The sequence below is a fragment of the Podarcis erhardii genome, assembly GCF_964252035.2.
Source record: "Podarcis erhardii genome assembly, chromosome: W".
Lineage (NCBI taxonomy): Eukaryota > Metazoa > Chordata > Lepidosauria > Squamata > Lacertidae > Podarcis > Podarcis erhardii.
The window spans coordinates 23,886,161-23,892,438 of record NC_138506.1 but is presented as its reverse complement, the minus strand read 5'-3'; positions in this window follow the sequence as shown (position 1 = coordinate 23,892,438).

Here is a 6,278-nt window from a genome sequence, read left to right as displayed (position 1 = left end):
ATAGCTCCCATTCCCTTCCAAACACACAGACAGGAAAGTGTGGTGGCACCCAGGGAATAGTTGCAGCAGCCGGATGGCTGGCTGAAACACACACCATTGCACTCTTTTTGCATGGGATTCACTCTGAATCAGCCAGTTAATGAACTTGGTGCTCCTGTGCAACAAACGCACTACAAAAATGCTCTTCCCCACACACTTCCAGGTCCCTCCAGCTGGGCTTTGTGAGTGTGATGGGTTTTTCTCACTCCAGAGCAGTTTGTCTTTAAGCTGAAGGTCACCAGGAAAGCAAGTGAGACTAAAAAAAATTGCACTCTTGGTTTCCTGGAAGAAGATCAAAAGACTCCCCTGAACTAGAAGAGACATCTCATTAACAACTGGAGAAATGCCAAAGAACTTTGGATATCTGCTTGGGAGGTTTCTGATGCAGTATTAATTTAACAAGGAGCCAGGAGTGAAACCGAAAGTAGACTGAACAGCTAGCTGAATCCAATTATATTGCTATGGGGTGGGGGGAACCTCTAACATTTTACTTTTCGATATTTGTACTTCCAGGGTGAATTGAATGGGTGGGGGGGTGGAGGAGAGGCAGAAAGAAGAGCTAACTTGTCTGTGGCTAGGGGGCGCAATCTGGACGGTTCTGCCGGGGCGCAAGATCACCTAACTACTGCTCTGCGTCTCTGGACCAGGGGTGGATGGTGCTCATTGGGACTGGGAGGGTGGAAGGCAAGGAGGCCAACGGTAGGTGGCGCCAGAGCCAAGCAGTGGCAGAGCAAATGCGTTCTGTATCTGAGATGGAGTGGGAAGGGGCTGGCGGCCACCGCAGCCATCCCCTGTCTGCCCTCATGGAGCGGCCAGAATCCACTGGGCAAATGCTCATCTTGCCAGAGTCTGGGTCTTCTGCTGTTGCTCTCTCAGAAACCGTGCCCAGGTGGGATGCTTCGGTTTTCGTAGCTGCTTCATCCCTGAGGAAGTTGGAGGTGATGCAACTCCTGCTTCTCTGAAGTGGGAAGGTTTGGAGGTATTTCAAATTCCCCCCTTCTCCCTTGGCTCCGTGGAAAGAAGGCATCTTGACATTTTGAGCGCATTTCATGTGGATAGATTCAGAACTTACAGGGTTAAGAAGTTCTGAGTGATGTCTCACATTCCTGAGGCGTGGCCAAGTTTACGCAGAGGGGAGTGTTTTTCTCTGTGTGTCTGTTCTGTTCCTGGCTTCTGATGGAGAAAGAAGCAAAATGAGCGCTTTGTCGCCGGGAAATCTCTGAGCTGTTTATCTACACGAATAAAGACTGAGATATATACACACTAACGTCTGAGTGTGTTTGATCCGGTACACACACGCACAGCAACAGTTTCTACGCTGCGAAAGCTCTGCTACAGTAGCTGACGGAGGACGGAGAGCTGAGAGGCGCAAGGAAGTGTGCTGGGCTCCAATCCAATTAGCTACGGCTAATTGGTCTCCGATCCAATTAGCTACGCCACATTCCACATTTCACAGGCCAGGAGCCAAGCACCCCTTACTGAGGGGGAGAAGAGGCCCAGAAAAGATGAGCCCTTCCCAGCCCAAAGGCGTTCCCCTGAGATTCAGCTTCCAGGCTATGGCTAACCAGGTTAGGAGCAGGAATATTGGGAGCGGGAAGGAACTGATGTCATCTGCCAGAGCAGCTGGCTAATTGAAATGAATGAGGTGATAACAAGGCTTTCAAATCTGAACTCTTGTTTGCGGCTGATTAGGATAGAGGGAGGTGGAGAACAAGGGCAATCGGAAGCAGACTCTGGGTAGTTGGTTCCTTCTCTTTGTTCGGGTTCCTACATCACACCAGCAGTTTAAATGGCAACACTCCTTTGCAAGATTGTCCGCCTTTTTAATTGTTGTTATGGAAAATCAATAAAATGATAAGTTGCCCCTGCCAAAGGGTTGCATGACATCTTGCTGAAGACTTTGTGCTAAAACTTGAAGCTATGCTGGGGTGTGTGGGTGTGTCCATCCATCCATGTGGCCGCTGTGTATTCACTCTCAATAGATTAACCATTTCTCTTTATCCGTCACCCTTTTGTCTATAAAAAGTGTCTTCTGGTGAAACCCAAAATAGTCTTTGTGTATAAACTAACTTTACAGTGGTGCCCCGCAAGACGAATGCCTCGCAAGACGAAAAACTCGCTAGACGAAAGGGTTTTCCGTTTTTCGAGGTGCTTCGCAAGACGAATTTCCCTATGGGCTTGCTTCGCAAGACGAAAACGTCTTGCGGGTTTGCTTCCTTTTTCTTAAAGCCGTTAATACCCGGGGAATCCGCGCTCCGCAAGACGAAAAAATCGCAAGACGAAGCAACTCGCGGAACGAATTAATTTCGTCTTGCGAGGCACCACTGTATATCTATTTTCAATTCTTAATATGCCACACACGTCTAATACAGTGGTTCTCAAGGTGCGCATTTACTCTGACTTTATCTACCACAAATATCCAAGCCATCTAACCCTGAAGTCCTAACCTTCTAATTCCAAGTCTCTTCTTTCTCAATATCCCCATTCCGTTAACCGCACCAAGCAACAAGCTGTAAAATGCAAGTTTAAAACGCAAGCTTTCCTTTGCATCTCGCAGAACTTTAAATGTAATTTGTGGGTTTTTTCACCTGTCCTCCAAACTTGTCCCCGTGTCCCTATGGACTCCCAAGGGCATGTGGTTGGCCATTGTGGGAACAAAATGCTGATCTAACCCAGCAAGGCTCCTGTGTTCTTTAGCATGCACCAGCTACTCTTGCACTAAGACTCTGATACAGTATGTGTCATTCCCCACACCAATACACTCTCTCTCTCTCTCTCTCTCTCTCTCAAGACAGGGGCGGGGAGTATTGTGGGGGGGGGGGAGGGGGGATGAACTGGGTCCTAATCAACAGCTGCCCTGGGGATGAGGGGGTCAAATTCTCCATCCTTGCCAGCTCCTTTTATTGATGGGCTGCTTGCCATTGCTGTGCTCCTAAAGCTCTCTTGCTCCCCCCTCCTCTCTTTCTCTTTCTCTTGAATGTGGTAGCTTGAGATAGAACTAACCACCCTGAACATTTCTGGAGAGGAAGATGGGAAGGAGGCCGGAGGCATGGTTCACCAGCTGCTGTGTGCTGCATTGCCCAGACAAAGTCGTGGGCTGGGGCTCCAGCTGTTGCTCAGTTTCTACCACTGCCTCTGCAACGTGCTCTAGACAAGGGGTGGTGAACATGTGACCCCATCATCTCATCATGCTGGCTGGGGCTGCAGCCCATCAACCTATGAAGGCCCATCCATGTTCTGTTGCTGTTGTTCTTACTTATTTCCTGCCCTTCACCCTAAGGTCCCAGGGCAGGTTCCAGCAATGTAAATAAAATGTTAGCCAAACCTCATGTCCACAGCTGCATATTCAGTAAGCTTTGGGGTGAACTGCACATCCGGAGTGGGAGGATTACTAGCTGCATATTAATAGGGGGAGGGGGAGCTTGGATTTGGGGTGCGAGCAATTTGTTTTTTGTTTTCCCACTTGAGATGCTTGCTGTGGCTAGGGCCGGGCGATACGTCAATATAGATATATTTTCAAATCAGCTTGAAGTCTAGATAGTGAGACTGGTTACATAATTTCTGACCTGGCAATATATTGTGAATCATGATGTGTGTGTGTACTATGCAAAAAACAGCATGTGGGGGGGGGGACTGTGAAGCCAGACAATGCTTCTCAAGATTCCTGCAGCCCCTGTGGACTCTGCCGGTTCAGCTTTCCCCTGCCCTCCTGCAGGGGGCAGCAAAAATCACAATGCGGGGGAAACCGTGAAGCCAGCCAATGCCTCTACATAGCTCCATCTTATTTCAGAGATCGTGATATATTGGTGTATTGCAATGTTTAGCTAGTGATATATCACCGTGTTGAAAGCCTGCTATCGCCCAGCCCTAGTTGTGGCCTCAGAGGGCAAGACTTGTCCACCCAGCTGGAGCAAGGAAAGAATGCATACAGGCACACATTCTGTCAGGCTCTCATGCCAGTCCCGCTTGTCATTGGACCTCCAGAAGAAGCAGTTTCTGGATATCGTACCCCAGGATGGTGATGACTCCACTGAGCGGCCAAGGAGATCTGGCTTTTGGTGGACCACCTCTTCAAGAATGCCTGCCACCAGGTGAGCTGAGGGGGACGGTACCATTGAAAGGATGGGTGTGGGCTGGAATCCAGTACCAGTTTTGGGGTGTGCAGGTTCCAAACGCCACAATTGATTTATATCTTAGCTACCGACTCGCTCTTACAAACTCCTGCTGTGAGAATAATGGCACCTTGGTGGAGCGGCAGCGGGTGGGACATCCAGCATACGCTATTCCTTAGAGCGGCTCAGAAGAACCCAAGTGTTCCCAACCATTGTCTGTCTCTCCCTAGCAAAGCGGCTCTCTGAGACTCGCCACTAGAAGAAGCGGGGAATGATTTCACTCTCCCATTGCCCCAAATCAGGAGAAGAGTAGTAGGAATGCTACTGTGGAAAGCAGGCGGGATACAATTCTCAGCCCTTGTGCCAGCTCTCTTGGTGATGGGCTTCTCTCCATTGTGGCATTCCTTTTTTTTAATTTATTTTTACAGAAAAAGAAAAAACATCAGAGAAATACAAAACAGCAAAAACAGTCACAGATATACATCAGAGAAGAAAAAAAATTAAAAATAAAAACTTCAATTTTTAAATTCATGTATACAAAACTTTCTTTCTTGACTTCCTCACGCCTCCCTTTTTTGTGTTCCTTTTTGTCCAATCAGATACAGCAAATCCTTACCCTCTTTCGAAACTAATTTCTGATTATTAAAATCACTTCTATTATGTCTCCGATCTTTCCTCCTTATGTTTAAACACCTTTAACATATTATTTATTTTTGACATAATATAACTTTAATCTTTCGCCCTTTTTCTATTACATTTTTGCATACTTCTTAACACTGTATCACTAATGCCATATTTTTTTTATATCCAACATCATTTTAACATTCATATACTTTGCAGTATTTCTGCAGATAGTTCATAAACTTCTTCCAGTCCTCTTCCACTGTTTCTTCTCCCAGGTCTCGGATTCTGCCAGTCATTTCTGCCAATTCCATGTAGTCTATTACTTGCATCTGCCATTCTTCCAAGGTGGGCAAATCTTGTGTTTTCCAGTACTTTGCGATGAGTATTCTTGCTGCTGTTGTCGCATACATAAAAAACGTTCTATCTTTCTTTAACACCAGTTGGCCGACTATGCCCAAGAGAAAGGCCTCTGGTTTCTTAGGAAAGGTATATTTAAATACCTTTTTCAGACTTCCGGAGGCGGCGCCATCGGCAATGGCGGACTCCTTCTGAGTAAGAAGGGGAAGCTCCGCAGAAATCGGGTCTACCCGCTACAGCGAAGCGGGGACCCCTCCAAAAACCGCAGGCGGGTGAAGCCTGCGACCGTGGGACTCGGCGGGCACCTTTGCGCTCCCCCCGCTTTGAGAAGGGGCTTGGAAAAAAGCCCCAGAACAGGACGGGGTGTGTGACGCGGTGCTGAGAGTTAATCGCTACTTCTGTGGAGTGAAGCTGCACAGCTGATGCCGGAGAGCGCTGACCTTTCTTCTTTTGAAAATTCAGCTTTAAACTACAACCCGTGAGTAAGAACTTGATAAAAATGGGGGATCAAGGGATTTGCCTCCTTTGATCGGCACAAGAACTTGAATTTGGCTCTGAAGTGGGAAGGCGCAAAAGGGAAGTCCGTCTTCTGATTTTGTAAATAGGATCAAAGCAAAGACTTTGGAAGCTAAGAACCGGGAAAAGTGGAGATATAAGGAGCTTAATTTCAACGCCTGTTGAAAGAACCCCCCTTAAAGTTGGGGGGAGAGAAGAAACTTGTTATTTAAAAGGAAAAAAAGGGAGGAAATTAAGACCACCGCTCAATCCCTGCTATTGGGCTGCCAGAAACAGTAAGGAAAGCCTTGCACCGTTTATTGCTACATTATATGGTTACTCTGTTTTTGAATTGGAAATTTTGAGAGACTCTCTTTGCAACTGTTGCCTTTGACTGAAGGATACTATTGTATATAGAAGCAATCCATTTTAAAGTGAACATTGTTGCCAAGCTCCCCTAGAGGAGGTCTGTGTTATAACTGGGGTTTTTCCATTGCAGCTGGTTAGGAAACTTCTCCCATAACAAAGAATTTGACTGTGAGAGTGACCTTGAGGGAGATAAAGTAATGGATCAACTTCAACCTCAGGAAAAACCCCAGGAAAAACCTCCAAGAGTAAAAACTAGGCAGCAGCAGAGAAGACAATCAATTG